Source organism: Gopherus flavomarginatus, chromosome 10 (genome assembly GCF_025201925.1).
Source record: "Gopherus flavomarginatus isolate rGopFla2 chromosome 10, rGopFla2.mat.asm, whole genome shotgun sequence".
Classification (NCBI taxonomy): Eukaryota; Metazoa; Chordata; order Testudines; family Testudinidae; genus Gopherus; species Gopherus flavomarginatus.
The window spans coordinates 15,485,286-15,506,576 of NC_066626.1; the positions used below are offsets into that span (position 1 = coordinate 15,485,286).

General features: G+C 41.4%; 1 protein-coding gene across 6 annotated transcripts in view; it reads left to right on the forward strand.

Moving 5' to 3' along the window:
* Positions 1-21,291, forward strand: part of ERBB4 (erb-b2 receptor tyrosine kinase 4) — a 1,018,488-nt gene that overhangs the window by 242,311 nt on the left and 754,886 nt on the right. The gene's annotated exons all lie outside the window — the stretch shown is intronic.

The following is a 21,291-nucleotide window of genomic DNA, read 5'->3' on the forward strand; positions in this document are numbered from 1 at the left end:
GGGGAAAATGCTTAAGAGAGAGATCGGAAAGGAGTGGTGCAGCTGCTGGAAGGAGCTGATTAAAACAACAAAACCTGTGCCATGCTAGCAAAAAAATACCATTGCAGGCTGACTCCCAATAAACAACAATCAAAGCACATCACCACAGTGTCTCCCAACCAAGTTGCACACTAACTCATCCTGAATGGTAAACCAGCCCACAGAGCAAAGTGCAGAACAAAAAAACATGAAGCAGGAACTTTGCTTGCTTCTCAGACAACCAAGTCCACAATGAGCTCCTCAACGCTGAGAAGCTGACAGTAGTCCTGAAAACACTGAAGTGTGAAAAGGCAACTGGACTTAATGGTATATCTAATGAACTATTACTACCGTTTGAGAGAAGAGTACACAAGTGACTGCTTGACTTCGTTAACTTTTGCAGGAGACAACACAGATACCCAGGCTGTGGAGACAGGCTAAAGATGGTAGCATTCCTCAAACCACATAAAGATGATAACACTGCAAAGAGTTACTGACCAATGTCCTTACTCTGCTCAATCTACAAGCTATATGAGCACATGATAATGGGTAAAGAAGCACCAGTACCACAAGGACAGCTGACTGATGACCACGCTGGTTTCCACCCAGGACATTTATGCTGTGGCCAAGTTGCAAACCTAAATCAGCACTTGGAAGATGGTTTCAAAACCAGCAAACTTTGAGGGGCTGTGTTTGTTTATTCTGTTGGCTGCTTATGTGGGACATGTTGATGATCTTGAAGAACCTGATTCTTTCAGAACAACTCCTTCTAGGCAGTGACCTTGAACAAAAACACTGGTGTACTCTAAATCGTCGAAGAGGTGGAGTGGCAAAGACTGGTGACAGTATCACAAAGTGGAAGCTGACAAATGACCCCAATATGGCAAGCCCAGGCAAACACTTACACACTGCCAGATGCAGTGCCTCCTGTCAACATCCTATACTCCCATAGAACTAGTCAAGATAAGTGACAATACCAGGTCTTGGCAGTGGTTGGGGAGCGACAAGATATGATGATGAGTAGATAAGGCCTGTTGTTTACAACTGTTATCTTGTGCCTCAGGTTCTGTAAGTCTAAGACTTTGTAGTCTTTCAGGAATTGTACATCAGTTTCATTTTTTTTCTCATGCAAAACATTCATACTGACAACTAGCAACAAATGAATCCAACCCCACTACAGACATACATTTTAAATGTATGTATATCTGTACTGTTTCATTCTGAAGGATCTTCACATCCATTACGATCATTATACCACATTGCAAAGGAAGTACTTAAAAAGAACGACTAGGGTAGAGGACAGCAACCAAGTGACACAACCCAATACTGAGGGGAAGGGTAAGTATAGCAAATATGATTGGGACAACTCCTTGCTCTTAGAAATTTTTCCATAAGTTCTTTAATATGCATTTGTGGAGCTGAATGGATTTGAGATTTTGAAGTTTCACCAGAAAGATATATACACACAGAGTGAAGTGCATGAAATGCAATTTATTTACTTCTAAAGGATGCAGGAGCTGAGTCAAATCAGCCAGGATTTAATCTTATGGTTCCAAACCTGATGCTTAAAGCCAGACCCTCCAGAATGCCATGGTTATGAGAGTATATAATGCCATACCATCACTCAGGTGTCCTTGACAATGACTATAACCAGAAAAACAGAACAAACACAACCCATTCTCCATAGAGTTATAAAACTATAATTGGTCTACAATATTTTGGTCTGCCTATGTTGCCTTTCCAAGGGTTCTTTTCTAACCAATCAGACCAATTATCAAATGGGACAGTTTTATGTTCTACTGGCTTGTTGTGGATTTTAGCCATGTCACTTGTGGTACATTAGGATTGTTCTGATGCTAGAAACTTGTAGCTAATAGATAACCTCTGTGGTGGTACCCTCAAATGTCATATTCAAGAGGCTAGAAGTCAATGAAGCATCTAGGACATTCAATATTTTAACTGACAACACACAAGACCTGCTTGTGATTTATAGCTCGATTTAAGGGACACGCTTTTTATGCTCTGCCAACAAAACTGGCAGTATTTTTTAGGCACAGATGGTGCATAAACCTTGGACAGCTGGTTCCCTCCATGCTGCCGCTTCATAGGACCATCTAACTAATACTCTCACATGTGACCCTGTTCACTGGGTAACTGAGGGAAGGTCTCACACATGGCTTTGCATTGGCCCTGAGGCACATGAAAATGAATCTGCATAGGACTGACCATAAGAGTTTCTAAGACTTAATATCTCCATTCTCTCATGGCTATTTGCTCCCTGACCTCTCTTTTCTGCCTCTGCTGAGTGTAACCCAACAGTTTTTCTACTTGTGATATGCAAGTATATGGATTACAAAATGTGGTTCTCTCCTTGCAATGTCCTCTGCTTTGCATCTGCATGAACACTGATTCCCTAAAAATGGGAAGTCAGTACAGATCACAAGAAGAGTGCTTAGTTTGAAAGAGGCATTTCTAACCCTTCAAAACCACATAGGATATTCACAGCAGAAGAAGTGATGATATATAGTAGAGTGGCAGTAAATAGTGACAACGTAAATTATCTGTAGTCCAAGGACAAAAAGTATAAGGATGGATGGAGGAGGAACTACATACGTGTTCAAAAAAAAAAACTTTTTGTAGAGTACGTGTAGCCTGTAAAATGTCTGAGAAGGAAAGTAAAAGGCCATACGTTTCCCACATCAGAAACTTTTTGTTTTAAAATATGATCCTAATAAAATACATCTGTTTTATTTTTGCAAAATGTAGGAAATACAAGATCCATGATTTTTTTTTTATTGTTCTATCAGAGCTTTACTGGCTTTGCTACACACAGTTGTGAAGAAAGCCTTTAAAAAATGTCCTGTGCTTGGCCTAAGAAGTCTTAGGAAGGGCATGGCTTTCACGTTTATCATGCAAGAAAAAAGCCATTTGGAGAATTTTAATTTTCATGTAAAGCTACCTCTCAGTGAGTTGTACTGTATCATGGAATAAGACTTTTCATGAATCTTATTGTGGGAGAGAAAGGAAGTTCCTTATAAAAAGTATTTTTTATAATCTTTGTGGATGGATGCTAGATAAATTTTCAGTAAATATCAAGTCAGGGAGAGGTGAAGCTGTGGAAGCTCTTAGTGGTCTAGTTCTCGTTTCATGTCATTTCACAGTATCTTAAGATGCTTGGCAGGTCAGATCCAGACAATCTCAGATCCTATGGCAAGTCATAAGGTAGTAGATGGAAGGATACTTACATGCATTGAAAGCAGAGGGGAGAGGACTCCCTGCACCCTCAGTATCCTTTACTATACAAGGATTTTGTTTGCTCGATCCTAGAATCCTTATGCAGGTAAAACGTCCAGTGCTTCTGCTGTGCACTTTACCTGTAAAGAGTGTGTTGGATCAAGTTCTAAATAGGTGACACAAACCTAGTTACATGGATCCTGAAACTAATGCAATTTTTAAAGGATTTGGTTTTGTCACAAACTGTTTAAATCTGTCTCTTTTAGGTTGATGGTAAAGAGAAGTAGGCTGAAGAAGTGGCACTTGGGTTCAGCTTCAGTCCTGAATCAGGGCTAGAGGTTCAGGCTACCCAAGTATTGGTGCCGTTCTCATGATAGTTCAACCTCAAATGGTAGGAATCTGACTAAATATCAGGGAAGAGGATGAGGGGTGGGGAAGACATGGAGAAAGAATGCTTTGGGACTTCTGTATATGACATACTTTGCATGACAATACACAATGGATGTTGTTATTTTCAGAAGCACAGACCCAGCTCTGCTCCTGTCATAAACAGATAGCTAAGGGTTAATGTCTCTTTCACCTGGAAAGGGTTAACAAACAACACCTAACCAGAGGACCAATCAGGAAACAAGACTTTTTCAAATCTGGGTGGAGGGAAGTTTGGGTGTGAGTCCTTTGTTCTTGGTCTGTTCTCTTTCTGGGCTCTGAGAGTGACCACCGGAATCTCCAGGCTCTCTAATCTTCTGTCTCCAAGTTGTGAGTACAAAGGTAGAAAGACAATATAGGCTTTTATATTGCTTTTCTGTATTTGCAAATGTGTAGTCTTCTGGAAATAGTTTAAATTGTATTTTTTCTGGATAAGGCTGTTTATCCATTTTCTATAAGCTAAAAGACCCTGTACTGTTGACCATCTAAACTGCAGAGATAAACCTTTTACTTTTTCTGTCCTTTTTTCAAATTTGTGGGCTACCTCTTCTTGTTGTTTTCTTTTGTGGGCTGCCTCTTCTTCTTGTTGTTTTCTTTCATTTACAAATGTGTTCTGGCTGGAGTACATTGTTGACCACTTTAAGGCTGCTTTGTTTAACAAACGACCGTTGTTAAACCTAATAGCCCTCCCTATGCACAGCTAGACGGAGCAAAGAAAAAAAAATTCTCTGGCTGTAGGTTTAAAACAAAACCCTTTCTCTTGCTGCTTACAAGCAGCTAGCAGAGAAAATTTTTTTTATAATCTTACTGGCTTTTGGATTCTTATCTTTCCCATACGCTGCACACCATGTCATAACTTTCCTTCTCATGTTCTGAACTCTAAGGTTCAGATCTGAGTAGGAAAAGTTATTACAGCTCTCAATGAAATTAATGGTAAAATGTCCTTTGAGTGCAGTGGGAGCATAGATTGACGGTCTCCGCAGGGTTTTTGAAAATTCCACTTGTTTTTAAATTATCTGCTTTATTAAAGCTCTATCCTGAAGCAATTGCTTCAGTGGAACACACATGTGCATAAGAAGTGCAAGGTTAGACCCTTTATTGAGTCTTGAAAACTTATATCTGGGCTCTACAAATACCAGTCAGCCCAGTAGTCCCCAAACTTTTACGTTGCGTCCCCACTTGCCCCTGCAAAGTCGCAGTTGGGGGCCAGGGCCAGGGCCAGGGCCATGGATAGGAATTAGGGCCAGAGCTGGGAGCAGGGTTGCGATCAGGGCCCAGGCTGGGGTGCCAGACCCGCAGTCAGGCCAGGAGCCAAAGGCCAAAGTAGGGGATGAGACTGGGGCCACAACCGGGCCAGCAGCTAAGGCTGTGTCCGCAGCTGGGAGCAGGGCCAGGAATGCGGCTGGAGGGTCGGGGCAGAGCAGGGATGGGTGGTGCTCCTTCCCAGCTCACTGTGGGGGCTGGCCTGGCCCTGCTGCATCCCCCTGAAAGTTCCTCTGGGCCCCACAGTTTGGGGACCACTGAGTTAGACCATAAAGTGCAGTAGTGTTTCCATTTGCCTCTCATTATACTTGCAGGAAACTACATGTGTAACAGTAGTAAAAGCAACTTCTTAAAATTTTCCTCTAGAGAATAATTGGATGTTCTGTAGAGGCTCCAAAATATGTTTCTCTCACTCTGTTTCTTATGTTCTCTGAATGACCAACTTCCCTTGTTAAAGTGGATACATTCCTGAAGGCTGTCTGTGTCAAATTGTCTTTTAAAAACTTCATAGCATTATAGTACAATAAAGTACATTCCATCGACTGTGTAATCACAACAGACTTGATCATCTATAACTACCAAATTAATGGGAATCAACAGCATGTCTGAACATTAGGAATGAGATAGCATGGAGATTGAAATTGATATGCCTCTCATTCCTAATTTCTCATCTCTTACGGTTAAGGCCCCAGTCCGGCAGAGTGGGTTAAGCACACGTGTAGTCCCACTGAATTCAGTGTGATCTAGTTACATGTTTAATAATATGCATATGCTTAATACCTCCTTTTCTAAATTGGTGTCTAAGTGACTAATAGGAAAAAAACACCACAACCAGTGGGAAGTTCATATTTGTGAATCTTATAGGTGAATTTGTAACATTTTTCCTTCTCTCCCCTCTTCCCCCCAGCCATGTGTATATACAGTGTAAAAATGATGAACAGAGAAGTCCATCTGTGAGAGAGAACCTCATATGAAACCTATGACATTGCAGGGTGCAATCCAGAGCAGTGAGGCACTGTGTCACCACTTGCCCTGCACCTTGGGGTGCTTCACCATGCAGTTTATTTAACTACAAAGAGAGAGAGATTTGAAGTGAGTGCAAGTAATGAGGCATTAAAGTCGGGAAGGGTTACAAGAAAAAGATAAAACACTTTCTAAACTTAACCGACTAAACTTGGTTCAAAGTAAAGTCCCTAACCACATGTTTTCAGTACATTGCTGACCAAACTCTCAGGGCAGGATATGCTCCCAAAGTCCAATGCCTGTTTCTTGTGTTGTCTTAGGTGAAAAGGAGAGCTATGAATAGGGAGAAAGAATTTGGGGTGGTTTTGCCCCTCACTTTTATAGTTCAGTTACCCTTTTCCTGAGGGTTACCCCTAGTTAACGTTCATTCAAACAGTAAAGAGGGTGACATGGTGTCAGGTGCTAAAAGAAATTTCATGCTGTTTCTTCTAACCTCTGTTTCCTGAAATGCAGATTTTCCTTGTCTCCTGTCTTCCCCCTATTGCTGTCTGTGGATCCTGTTTACAACTCATATATAAACTGCAGTAAACACACATTCCTTTGTTTAAGACCTGCTTGATGAGTTCTGCCTAATTGGGGCTATGTGGGTTTGAACATGTGCTACCAACATCATTGTGGGGAATTCATAACTTTACATATAATGTTGCTACCTACATTCTACCAGGATATTATTGACCAGCAAGTTATTTGTTTTCAAATGACCCACAAGGCTTACTGTGTACAAAAATTATTACAGTACTGTGTAGGGTGTGAATACAGGGATGTATTCCATCACAAATCCATTATCCAAAGTGGAAACATAAGTAGCAAAGAATTTAGCAGCCTGCCATATAAGTATGTGTTCATTCCATGCACCCCTAGGTGTGTTCTGCCTTTGTGTTTTGGACTTTGCCAATTACACAGTAACTACCCCAGAATTAAGCAATATATTATAAATATAGGTGAATGCTGACTCAGAAGATTCACTTGAGCTTGTTGGATTATTTCTAATGCCCAGAGTTAATCTTTTAACCACATAAAAGAACATAAGCCATGAGATTTCATTACCTGGATGTTATTCGTGTTTACATTCAAGTAATAGAGAAACCTGTTAACAAATAGATGCACTTGCATTTCCATATATTTGTCATTATTAATATTGTTTCAATTCACAGCATCCTTCTGGATAACTCTAATGGCATGGGGGACCCTGGGAACCCCCATCTCTCAAGCTTTTATTGTCACAGCGGGTTAAGGGGCTAAGTGAATGGGAGTGGGACATCTAACTACTGTAGGCCTCTTTGAAAGTCCCAGTGTTTTACAAACCCTTTAGAGCACAGTGGACACACTGGAAAAGCACTGTGGCTTTATTGAGGCTAGTTTCAATAATATTATCTTTGCTTGAAATAGGACAACGCTGCTGAAAACGGTAATATCTCTCGGACCCGAATGAATTTTTTAAGCATGCGCACTTTGTCTGAGTGTTGCTCAAACTTCCCATAAGTATTGACTTGGACGCTTTAGTTCTGGCAGGCAGCAGTGCCACTCAGTGAGGCCACTTCTCCTCAAGTTAAGATCATGCCACTATGTTCATGTGGACACTGGAGTTAGTGCATGTCCATGCAGGGGCAGATCATTAGCTGATGCAAATTGGTGTTGCTCTGGTAAAGTGAATTGAGCCACGCTGATTTACACCAGCTGAGGATCTGGCTCACATCCAGAGAGTTGTATGGTTGTTACAAACTGAGGAAGAGAGAACATTACACTATAATACAAGGCATAGTCCCAGACTGCTTTGCTGTGAAGGAAAATATACTGATGGCCATTTCTGGTTAGTTCTGCATAGAATATTCTGAAGGGTGCCCTGTGTTTATAGATTAGGCAGCGTCTTCTCAGCCAGCAATCACTCAGCTAGAGTTGATGGGCAGCCAGCTTAATTATTGAGAGACATGGCTATGAAGGATTTAGTTTTGAGAAAAAGTTCATTTCAGGTGAAACTCCAAGCCCCTATTGCCCACCTCCATGAGTTACATGCAGAATTTTGATTTTTTCATAGTGTTGTGGTTGATGGTTTAAGTTAGGAGAAAAATGCAATTTTTCCCCCAAAGTTGATTTAAAAAATTGGAACACTAAACTCTCCTTGCAAAGTGAACTAACACAATGTACAAAATGTAGAATACTCAGAATGCCAAGTTTAAATCATTGTTCTAATTAATGACCACTCCCTCCGGCCTCATTAGAATGAGAAAAACGTTGTGCTGGGTTGTGCAACACATCGAGTTCTGGACAATGCAACAATACTACCTTCAAGAAACTTCCACGGTAAGAGTTTTGCAATCTGTAAGAATTTCATATAGTTTGGCAGAAACCACAAATTGCAGTTCCTCAGAAATCTTTTATGAATTGGGACTTATGTTCACCCTTGTAAATAAGGAGGGTTTTTGAGTTTATATTCCACAGTCTAATAGGTGCATAGTGACTGTTTAATGGGATTTACATTCACTCAAACAAAATTAGGCTAGTAAAAGACAATGTAACATGCTGTAATATAAATGAGACTGACGGCAGAATTAAATGTTTGTGGAAACAGGGCAGCAGATCTATCAAGAGCTAATTAGACAGAGTTCAGAAACAGACTTGGGAGTAAACAGCACCAATAAAGAGAGATGGAGGGCAAGAAAGAAAATAGGAGTCTTTGTGCAATGATAAAAAAGGAGCTATAAACAAGGTTATTTAAATCTGAAAGTCTGATGGAACCTTTCCCATGAGAAGGACTAAGTCTTATCGTAACTTGTTGATTAAAGAAAGTTGAGTAGCAACTTTGATAAACTCTTAAATAGTTCCCCTTTGTGGTAATTTGCTATTCACAGTGTCTTTCTTTGATACAGTTTTCACGGCACCTATAATGTTTCCATTTGCTGCTTCTCAGCCTTCAGTCTCAAAAATTAAACGGTCAATAGGAGGACTTCTAAAAAAGGAGTGCCAAAGAACTAGAGAGAATTTGGATGTGGACTGTTCTTAGGGACGCACCTATACAAGGAAGATACTGGTAGACCATACCCCAGCTGAATGTGATTAAATGAAAATGATGCAATCAGCACAAGGACAGACTGTATAAAATTAAAACATACAGCTTGATTTGCCTGTCATGTAATTCATTGTGTTGTCCTTGCTGTTATTACTGTCTTCAGCATAGCCACCACATGCAGTAAAAGGTTGTAATTGTCAGAGAGATGGAGGGAGCAGTATCTGATAGCATGAATTAGGATCTGTTTGAATGAGATAAGAATGCAATTTCCTTTTGCTATGAGATTCCAGTACTGGCACCACTGAACTCATTTGAAGTTTTGCCATTGATTTTAATGTGGCTAAAAACCAGGAAAAATCACTAAACCTCTCTTGACATTAAAATTAGAGATATTAATCAGAGATAGTAGTGAAACATGAAAAATCATCAATGCCATAGGAGTAAGGACCATTAAAATGCCAACTGTTGGGGCACAGCGACAGCTTGTTTGGTCTGCATGATATTGATCTCATCTCTAAATACTTCCTCATTCCTACGTTTAAGAAATTCTGGCTTTTTTCACCAACCAAATACAGCACAATGACATAACTCTGTCATAACCTTGCATTTACTAGAACCTATTTCAAGTGGGGCTAAAGCTTTTCAGCTGTTACAATTGTTGGCTAGTTTCCATTTGGATTATTGAACCATCCTGGAGAAAACGGACTACTCTGAGCTTTGCCAGGTGCTATTGCATAATGATGTTCTGACTGCAAAAGTTGATAGGATTTTTGTTTGCGATTTATTTTTTTAACAAAATTTTTGCAAAACTCTTTAAGATCCCAAATCCATTGTCAGAATGTTGTATGGATTGAAAAACTGCAAATGCATCTTTAGGGTAAATGTGTAATAATTAGTTCCTCCCTTCACTTTCCTCACAAGAATTGAGTTCAGTATTAGGAGCCATGTTGGTTTAAGTGACAGATTATCTCAACTCTGAGGGATTCACAGAGTCATGAAATCAGGACTTGGTAAGGCAGGTTATTTTTTCTCTCTGCAAAGTCTCTTAAGCAAAATAATCAGTCATGGGATAAGAGGGAAGATCCTCTCATGGATCAGTAACTGGTTAAAAGACGGCAAAACAAAGAGGAGAAATAAATGGTCAGTTTTCAGAATGGAGAGAGGTATTTAGTGATGTCGTCCAAGGACCTGTACTGGGAGCAATGCTGTTCAACATATTCCTAAATGATCTGGGAAAAAGGAGTACACAGTGAGGTGACAAAATTTGCAGATGCTACAAAACTACTCAAGATACTGAAGTCCAAAGCAGACTGCAAAGAGTTACAAAGGGATCTCACAAAACTGGGTGACTAGTCAATAAAATGCAGATGAAATTCAATGTTGATAATTGCAAAGTAACACACATTGGAAAACATAATCCCAACTATACATATAAGGTGATGGGTGCTAAATTAGCTTTTACTACTCAAGAAAGAGATCTTGGAGTCATTGTAGTTAGATCTCTGAAAACATCCCCTCGGTGTGCAATAATACTCAAAAAGCTAATAGACTGTTAAGAACCATCAAGAAAGGGATAGATAGTAAAGCAAAATATCATAATGCTACTATATAAATCACACCTTGATTATTGTGATTATTGCAGTTCTGGTCACCCCATCTCAAAAGATATATTTGAATAGGAAAAGGTACAGTGAAGACCATAAAAAATGATTAGGGGTACGGGACAGCTTCTGTATAAGGAGAAATTAAAAGGCTGGGACTTGTCAGTTTGGAAAAGAGACAACTAAGGGGGGATATGATAGAAGTCTATAAAATTGTGAACAGTGTGGAGAAAGTGAATAGGAAAGTGTTATTTACTCCTCCTCATAACACAGGAACTAGGGAGACACCCAATAAAGTTAATAGGTAGCAAGTTTAAATAAACAAAAGGAAGAACTTCTTCACATAACGCATAGACAACCTGTGGAACTCCTTGCCAGGGGATGTTGTGAAGGCCAAAATTATAATAGGGTTAAAAAAAGAATAAGTTCATGGAGGATAGGTCCATCAATGGCTATTAGCCAAGATAGTCAGGGATGCGACTCCATTCTCTGGATGTTCCTAGCTTCTGTTGCCAGAACTTGGGAGAGGACAACAAGTGATGGAGCACTCAATGATTGCCTGTACTGTTCATTCCCTGGAAGCACCTGGCATTGGCCACTGTCAGAAGACAGGATATTGAGCTAGATGAACCGTAGGTCTGACCCAGTATGGCCGTTCTTATGTTCTTGTGTTAATCTTTCAGAGTGGGCTTTTCAAAACCACTCAGTGTGTGCTTAACTCCGCTCTCATTGAAGGTCAACCAGTGAATTCAGTGGGAACAGAGTCCTGACAATGCTTGAGTACTTTTGAAAGTGTAATTGTAATTGTAATTTTGTAAAAATATAGGATCAAATCCAGCATTGCTTGCTCAGGTAAAACTTCCACCGACTTAATAGCAGTATATATCAGTGTTTAGTTCATAAGGAGTCTCTCTTGCTTAAAACTATAGAATTTGTGCTGATTTCAATTATGGGCAACATTGCTTCTCTCCTGTTTAGGGTCTGTAGCAGAACTTTGCTGTGTGAGGTTAGGAAAGCAGGATTCCAGATGCCACCCCAGTGGCTGCACACACTTAGCATAGGTTCCTGGAGAGGGGTGTGTGTGTGTGTTGGTTGGGAGTTGGCTGGTGATGGAGGATATGTAACTATCAAATTCATATGCCATTCTCCCTCCCAACCCTTAAATTAGTGGGGAGCATCAACAGTGGTAGTTATTGCTGTCCCAAGTTTGCAAAAGCAGCTATGGAACAGCTTATTTTCCTTCCACGTCCTAGTAAAATTTTTCCACACCAAACCTTTATATTCAAGCATGACATAAGCATCAGGGCTTGCCATTTGTCCCCATAATGATTTGGGATCCCAAAGGAGGTGTTTGTTTTTAAATTAAAAAGTGTTTGCAATATATTTGTGTACTCATGCATTTTGGAAATGTTAGTTAAGTGAAATATATTGCATTCTGCTTGTGCTGCTGGAATAATGCTACCTCAGGGCTCAAAATTATGCTTCCCTTTTAATTTTCACAGAGTGTATTACACACACACAAGAGCGAGAGAAAACCTTGACACTTTTCCCCAATTAAGCATTTGAAAATGTATGGATAAGGGGTTGTTTCTTATCCTTTGCTGGATTGGAGTAGAGTTGTTTCATGGAAATGATCTGTACAGAAAACATTCTTTCATGTTCATTTGATTTCAGTTTAATTTAAAAATGAAAGATCTGCATTTCAGCATCAACAATAAAAACAGAAAGACACTGCTCTCTCCTGGGGGGTGTGGAAGAGGAAGAGAGGCAAGCTTGTATGTTGAAAGGCAGCTCGGTGGCATTCTGCAGGTCAAGGCCTGGTCTTTGATTAGCTAGATGTGCAGAAGATCTCTGTGTCAGTTGACTGTAGGGAAGGTATAGGAGATGGGAGGAAATGTCTAAGGTATGGGGGTTACCAGCATCACCCAGGTCACTGAAATTCCAACAGGAAAAAGCACAGTAAGAAAGAAGAGAGTCCTAACAGAAGGGGAACTGATAGATCTGATAAATCTTTCACTATAGTGATACTAGATTATAAAAACGGATAATGCTAGTAGTACAGCATACATTTGGCAAAGGCCCTCGCATATATTGCAGCCTCCCTGGTGACTGTTGCCAAGCCCCTGATTTACTAAAGGATTCTAAAAATCTCACATCCTTTACCCTACTCCACTTCTATCTGAGCCTCAGACAAATTAGTTCTTTGTTGCACTTAGACCTGCCTCTGGAATATAAACAGGCAATCCAACATGCATGGAGGCATTTTAATAGCAATAGATTGTTAGTAACCCCAAACAGGTTTGTTTTTTTTTTCTGTGGGGAAAATCATGAAACAAAATATTGGTGATTTGAGGGGTTTGTTTTTTTTTTTTTTTTTAAAGCCCACCATTTTAAAATGTTTGTTTCTAAGAGGAATTTAATAACATCTATAAACCTGAGGTATAGCACTCAGATTTTTGTGTGTGTAGGTATTATCAATTAAAGGTCTTGCTATCCTGAAATTATATTTGCTGTAGAGCATGGTTCTATATGATGACACAGTGAAAAAATGCATACAGTGCAACATCTCCTAAGCGCTTCACACTGAAACTGAAGAGCAACTCCTACACCTTGTTATATTTCTTACTTGTTTATTATTTATGAACACCTAGTCAGTAAGGCTTTCTTTAAAGAGCCCAGCTTGAAATATGAAGGCTTAACCACCAAAGAAAGAATACTATGTTTGCAATATTTGGCCTTAGGAGCCTGTCTTTTAAAACACTACTTTATGGAGGCTGCTGTTTGCATTGACACAGAAGATCTGTTAACATGTGGACAGAGAGGGAGAGAGGGAAAACGTACTACTGTCCACACATTTTTTAGCTCCCAGAGGTCCACTTATCTTATGATTCTAAAAGAGAGGCAGATTTCAAGTCTGGAATGCCACCAAATAGAGTGAGTGAGTGTGTGTGTGTGTGTATACATACATTTTAAATGAATTCCTAACTGCCCTAGAGAGAGCATGAAAGAACCAAATCTCAATATATGTCTCATCACATTTGCCTGGAGAAACTGTGGTAACATTTATTTCTTGATGCCATTTCACAAGGTAAACACAGAAGGTTGGGTTTTTTTTAAAGCTATGTATGTGATAAAGGGGACACTAGGGGGAGCTTTTCTTTTGAAAATCCTGCCAGTCCGCTGGTCTTTGCCTTATCGTACTTAGGAACATTTTAATAATAAAAAGGCACCTGAAAAAACAGCTGCAATACACAAGCCTCTGTGCTGGGAAAACCAGATCATTCCATTCTCTTCAATTGCAGCACTTTGTGCCACTGATATCTAGCTAGCTAGCTAGCAGTTGGGGTTAAGTGTAGGCTTGGCTGGGCCAGGGCTGCCCAGAGGATTCAAGGGGCCTGGGGTCTTCGGCGGCAGGGGGCCCCCGCTTCAGTGGTAATTCGGCAGCGGGGGGAGGGTCTTTCTGCTCCGGGACCTGCTGCCAAAGTCCCCCGAAGACCTGCGGCAGGGGCCCCCCACTGCTGAATTACTGCCAAAGACCCGGCACTTTGGCGGTGTGTCCCGCTTCGGCAGCGGGGGGTCCTTGGAGCAGAAGAAGCTCCGGGGGCCTGGGCCCCACGAGAGTGTTCTGGGGCCCCCGGAGCAAGTGAAGGACCCTGCTCCAGGGCCCATGAAAAACTCTCACGGGACCCGGGGCCTGGGGCAAATTGCCCCACTTGCCGCCGTCCCCCCCGCCCCCGGGCAGCCCTGGGCTGGGCTGCTGTTTTCTTTAAGGGTTTTTATAGGGCACTATCTGCAGAGGAGGCATTGGCCATCTCAGGCCAAGTGTCTACAACAGGCTTTTGCCGCATAGCCTTGTCAGTCAGCAGTGTGAAGAGTGTGCTTTGGGACCAATATAGCTGACGTGGCAGAAGTTATACCAGCAAAACTGGTCGCGGACTGCTCAGAGCTTCCAGGGCTTCTGTTTGTGTCATTGGTTCCAATTCTGCTAGGGCACATGAGATTGATGTTTTGTTCCCAATTATTTTTTTGTAGAGCATAGTAATGTTTTGTAAGATGAAGGGAGATATGGTCTAGCAGGCAAAACACAGAACTTGAAATCTGCTTTGGATCAATTCCCAGGTCTGCCACAAACAGCCTCTATGACTTTGGGCAAGTCATTTAATGTTGCTATGTCTTAGTTTTCCCATCTGTAAAATGGAGATAATACTGCTCTCTAATGAGAGGTGCATAGAGGTCTTGGGCCAACTCCTGAGAACTGATTGTGCCTATCACTCAAGTTACTGAGAGTTTCAGGTGCTCAGGGACTCCCAGGATTTGCCCTATTTATTAATATTTATAAAGTGCTTTCAGATCCTTGGATGGAAGGGAAAAGTTCTCCTCCTGAAGTTGCATTGTCTGTGACATTTAATTACACTGGAGAAGACTTCATGAAATGAAAGTGAAATCATTTTTTTAATTTTACACTGTAAATGTTACTGTTCCAATATAAGATCATTTTTAATCAACTGATCCTTTTGAGTAGGAGAACTTTGGTCACTTAAAGGCAGGTCCTCGGCTGGTATAAATTGTCGTAGCTCCCCTGGAAGTTACTGTGGCTATGACACACACTGGCTGAGAATCTGCCTCTGTAGAATTTCCATTTCCCAAAGGCTGATTGTTCTCAAAATTTGAGCCCTATATCTGCATTAACTCTCCTTTTATTCTAGAAATACACGGGTATTGATTGATTATAGAGGCCATACACAATTACTGTACAGTTGTACTTTATGGAGCATCATCAAGATCGAGGAATGTTCCTTTTAAAATTTCAAATGTTAGCAGATCTTAGTCCAGTGGCTTCCCATCTCCTTCCCAGCTCATTTCTCGTCTACCCCTTCCTATCCAACATCCCTGCATGTTCCCTCATAAGATAAATAACGCTGTCTTATCAAGGTCAGTCAGAAAGGCCTTTTTTACATATCTCATAAATTTTAGCCAGGTGCCACTGATGTGAGATTAATGTAATGGCACTACGGCAAGCACTCAGGCTTGTCTTAATTATGCTAAGGTTGCCGGTTCACCGTTTCTCTTCATCTGTCTCCTGCTTTAGGGAACACTAAACACTATGTCATTAGATTGTCTGTTCCACAACATTGGCCCTTTGCATTTACAAAGTCATCAGATGGCTTATGACCTAGCTTTTCTAAGAAATTAAATTAAATAAATAGTAAAAACAAAAATTAAACAGAAACGGTGCTTGCCAGAAAGGGGGGAATTGAACCTCGGTAATGTCTGTTTTTGAACAGCTGACCTGCCCTTGCTGAGCGATGTTTTCTAGGAGCTCCCTGAAGGACTGTGGCAGCAAAGTCTGATTTGGGGCTCTGGAACTGAAATTTGTGTGGATTCCTACCTAACTATAACCATCTTCTGTTTTTGGTTTTATTTTGGTATCATTTTTGCATTCCTTTTTGCCTTCCATTTGTCAGGTCAGAAGGGATAGCTGGGATTTTGGAAAGTTTGCATGATGCAGATGAATGATGGAGATTGTGATATTCTCATTTATATCAAGTAGTACCTTTCTCCATAGGTAGGTCAAAGTGTTACTCTACATGAGGACAGATAGCAGAACTATAGCTTGTCTTACCAAACTTTTGAGCCTGACATCTTTCAAAACCTTTAATTTTGGTGTGGTGTTAAAAGTGTGTTGCAGTTTCCTTTTCTGCAGCTTGAGGTCCACCAAGTCAGACCAACAGGTTGTTCTCATTCACCCTGAGTGATATGCAACAGCACACAAAAAAGTTTTAACAATTTTTGTCTCTTCTAGCCTCTGTGTCTTTCTCCAAAATCTTCCCCATTGTTTATTCCAAATGAGTGAAGACCATGCAACCTACTTTTAGTACCTTATTTTGGTTATCATTATATAACCCATTGGTCAGTGTGTTCTAGACCTGGTTATGGAGCCTACCTTTTTAGCAAAAGCTGGAGCAGTTCATGCTTTAAGTTATCACTGCCCAGTTCAGTCTGTAGTGGCAGTTACAAGTTCAGTTTCTTGGGTTTGAAATAATGAAGCGAAAGAGAAAAGGAAAGAGAGCCTTTGTGTTCTGCCTATAACCCTCTCTCACAGCCAACCATTCCCAGGGCATGAGGAAAGATTTCTCTCATCTCTGGCCATAAGGTTTTGTGAAGGGCCAGCCAGATGATTTTTTTGGAGTACACCCCAAACTGAATTGACTCATTTTCCATAAAGTGTGTGTTGTGGCAGAGCTAAGGGGGAGCCCACAGATTTGCCCCTCTCCTACAGCCTTCTTCTGTAAAAATGAAGCTGGGCAGTGTTTTTCTCTTTAAGGCTATTGGTTGGTTTGCCTTAGCTTGTATCATGGCAAACTGCAATGGAAAGTGCTAGAGACTGAAAGCTGGAGACCAAAAGTGGAAGTCCATTCACAAGGGCTCATAGGAGCTCCCTCCAGCTCATTAGTGACCCTCAAAATTTCCCCTTTCAACTCAGAGGAGTTGAGAAAGAGAACCTGAGATCCACTGGAGCCTGATTGATTGATGACAGATGCACTTCATTACTAATTAAGGTGTTGAAGGAGAGGGATAGCTTTTTGGAGAAAGTTGCTGCCTGGAGAACCACTCTCTATTTCTCCTACAAGCCTGAAGATTCTGTGTAGGCATTCCCTGGAAATCAATCTCCTTTCTGTCTGTTCTTAGTTGACTAAGCTGTGGGATGATGCTTGGTGGGTATCCGGCCACTGGGTATACATCTATGTTAATATATAAGCCAATAAATGAGTCTGCTCTAAGAAAGATTTTTGTTTTGCTGCAGAGGAACCTCTGGTGGCCTGATAGTAGGTGACAAGTATGGGGATCCATCCACCCACTGCTTCCACTATCAGCTCTCTAAATGCCCTATAAACACTAGAGCTAATAGGAATAGTGTACAAACTCTTGGTTTGATGTATCATCTCAAGCCAGCTGATATTTGGCCCAGGCATGTATGTGTTGCTCAGAGTCCAGTCCCGTGTGTTTCAGCTCCCTTTTCTTTGAGATCTTCACTCATCCCCATGTCTGTTTCATCATCCTAGGAGATGGACTATATTAAAGAGCTGAAACTGCTGGAAAAAAAAGTTGCAGAACTCAATAAAAAAAACACAGAAAATGTTCCATTTTCTGTGAACCAGACATGAAGGAAGTTGAGTATCAAGGACTTAACCATCCAACTGCGTGCCAAAATACAGACTTCAGGCCAAAATCAGCCCTGAATACACTCGTGAAACCCTATTGTGGTCAATGGATAATAATCTGAATTGACTTGCACTTCATGCACAGGGGTGGCTCCAGACCCCAGCACGCCAAGTGCGTGCTTGGGGCGGTATGCCACGGGGGGTGCTCTGCCGGTCGCCGGGAGGGCAGCAGGCAGGGTGCCTTCGGCAGCATGCCTGCAGAGGGTCTGCTGGTCCCGCGGCTTCAGTGGACCTCCCACAGGCGTGCCTGCGGAGGGTCCACTGCTCCCGCGGCTCCACCAAAGCTGCGGGACCAGCGGACCCTCCGCAGGCACGCCTGCGGGAGGTCCACCGGAGCCGTGGGACCGGCGAGCGGCAGAGCGCCCCCCGTGGCATGATGCCATGCTTGGGGCGGCAAAATGTCTAGAGCCGCCCCTGTTCATGCACGTTTGCTCTCTGTACTTTTTGCTTCCTAAACTAATTGGCAGGTGAGGGAGGGAGCAAAAGAGGTCAATTTTAGGCTTAATCATTTAGTTTACAAAAATAAGTTTCAAGTGCAGTGAATCAGGCTATAGTCCTAGCTGTCAATCCTAGAGACTTGGCCTGATTGCATCTGCAAGAGTCCAACAGGAATATTCTGACATGGTTTGCGTTGCTGACTGTGGGTATATTTCTGTTAACAATAGCATCAGAAATCTTCTCTGATATAAAAAATGGGGTATTCTTAACACACTCTTTCCATGAGGAAAAGTTAAAGCATGTACATGCATAGGTTTTTAGTTGCAACTATTTCAAATCTGAATCCAACTCTGAGTTTCCCTAACATCATGTAATATTGCAGAAGAGACAAGTTGCTTTAAGGACTGAATCCACTCCTGCAGTATCAGGCAGGTTTTTCTGTTTCATCAACCAAAACTAAATTAAAGGAACATGCTTCAACCTTTCTGCTACTCCACTGTCCTGCTCTGCCTGTGAAAAGAATGCATTATGTAGAATAACATTGTGTTCAGGTACTGCCTGCCAGCCAGAGAAAGCCAGTCATGCTGCTGAACAACACAAAAGGCCCAATCTCTTCCAAATCCACTAAACAAAGACAAAAGACCTGATGAAGAGGTAACAAGAATAATTGATTTTTTAGTGTTGTACATAGCGCTGCTGAGTGTTATAGTACCCATGTGGTTAAGATTCTAGCCAAAAATCCCCCATCCAATTATGCAAAAGAGAGAATCGGTTTGTGGCTCAGATTCAGAAGAGGAAGAAAGTAAAGGAGAAGGCTTAACATATAAACCTGGATGTTTCTCCCTTTAGTGCTCCAGCTATAAGATTAAATTCTTATGAGACTCTTATGCTCTATTCAGGTTCTTAGACTGTATCCATCACCATGTATATGAATGCATTAAAGGCGTCATCCACAAGCCACTGAATTGACTGGGAATCTTTGTATTGATTTTGTTGGATCAGACCCTAAATGATGTGACTAGCCTATGCCATGTGTAGGGGCGGCTCTAGGTATTTTGCTGCCCCAAGCACGGCAGGCAGGCTGCCTTCAGTGGCTTGCCTGTGGGAGGTCCCCGGTCCCGCGGATTCGGCGGCACACCTGCGGCAGGTCCGCCGAAGCCAAGGGACCAGCGGACCCTCCACAGGCATGCCGCCGAAGGCAACCTGCCTGCCGCCCTCGTGGCGACCGGCAGAGTGCCCCTCCTGGCTTGCCGCCCCAAGCACACACTTGGCATGCTGGTGCCTGGAGCCACCCCTGGTCATGTGTGGTTATTTCCATCTTTCCCACCCTAGGAGACCTGGCAGGAGTTGCCTACCTGACTTCTTGAAAATCAAGCTATAAATATTCTGCTCATTCAAAATATACAAACTAATCCATTGAGTTTGACTCTAAAGTTAATAAAATATTTTGGTGTAGAATGTAAATAAAACAACCCATTTTAACATCTATCAATCTATCCTAGGTATTTATAAGGCACCTATCACTTTGGTATGCAAGTGCCAATTTAGTAACCTAGATACAGAATATCTATCTATCTATCCATCCATCCAGCTAAAACCCATCACTTATATATAATGTACTCTTTTAGTTTCAATGAATATATATTTTTAATAAATATGTTATTAGCTTAAAATAAGGGATGCATTTCTGTGATGGGCTTTAGCTGTTTAAACCAATGGGCTTTCTGCACCTGAATGCCTAGGCAAAACTTTAAAAATACTCTTAAATATGCTTTAGGGAGCTTACAATTGAAAGTGTTATTAAAATAATTGTATTATCAGTTCCATTAAGGTCTGGTCTTATACCAGTGGAATTCCAGGGAAACCTTCTGTATGTGAGAGGGTTGACTAGCTGTTCCAAGACAGGCTGACTGGAAATGTGATATCTGGCAATGATCAATGCTATCACATTATTACAGAATTATGTTGAAAATAACTTCTGTTGCTGCTACTAGACACATATGTGATTTCTTCTAAAATGTCATTGTGATAAGCATAGCCGTGATGTTGATATTTTGGCAAATCTAGATGGTTTGAGTGATTCCTTTAATGGGGCACCGCAAACCTGCACATCCATCTCTAATGGCATGTTTCAGAGCATGCTCGGTGTCATGATATTAGAGTCAGCCTTAACTGGGAATCATTTATTAAAGAAAACAGCTGCTGACCGGGGACAAATGAATACTGCCCCCCCCCCCCACCTCCACTTGAATTCCAGTTTTGTCCTCTTTACCAGTGTCCACACCTTGCCTGGGACTCTGTAACACTCAGAAGTCGAGAGGTTGAATAATATACTATAAATTAACATATCGCAACACTGGGTTACAACATGTAGGGCCAAATTCAGCTCACAACCAGGCAAGCAGTCCTACAGAAGGCAATGGGACTACTTACGTGAATAAGGCAAGGAGGATTTGGTCCTTAAATTGTAAATGTCTATAGGTCTTGTATTAGGTCCTGATCTTAAAAGGGATACGGAGATCCATCCTAATGGATTGGCAGGATTGGGCCTTAATCTGGACTTTAAAATCCAGTTTGGGCACTTCCTAGGAATAAATTGAAAAAAAATGAAGAATAGATACCATTATGAAATGAAAGGAAAATAGCTTTATTTTTGGAAGAAGCAAAAGTGTTTAGAAGCCTAATGCAAATATACTGTGGAGAGCTGTGCTGTAGGTAACTTTCCAGGGACATCCTTTTTTAATATTAAATTTCAAAGTCTTGCAAGGTTTTTCTGTGTATTCAACTAATTTACTCTTTTGTTTACGTGCTGTAATTACGTGCTACAAAAATTCAATTGCTTCGATTTAAGCTTCTGTCTAGGTATGGCAACTTAACAAGCTGGGTGATCTGGCTCTGTGATTGCTCAGTCAGGGCTTGTCTACATCAGAAAGTTGCAGCGCTGGTGAGGGAGTTACAGCGCTGCAACTTTGAAGGTGTACACATCTGCAGGGCATCACCAGCGCTGCAACTCCCTGTTTGCAGCGCTGGCCGTACTCCCGTTTTGTCTCGGGTGTAG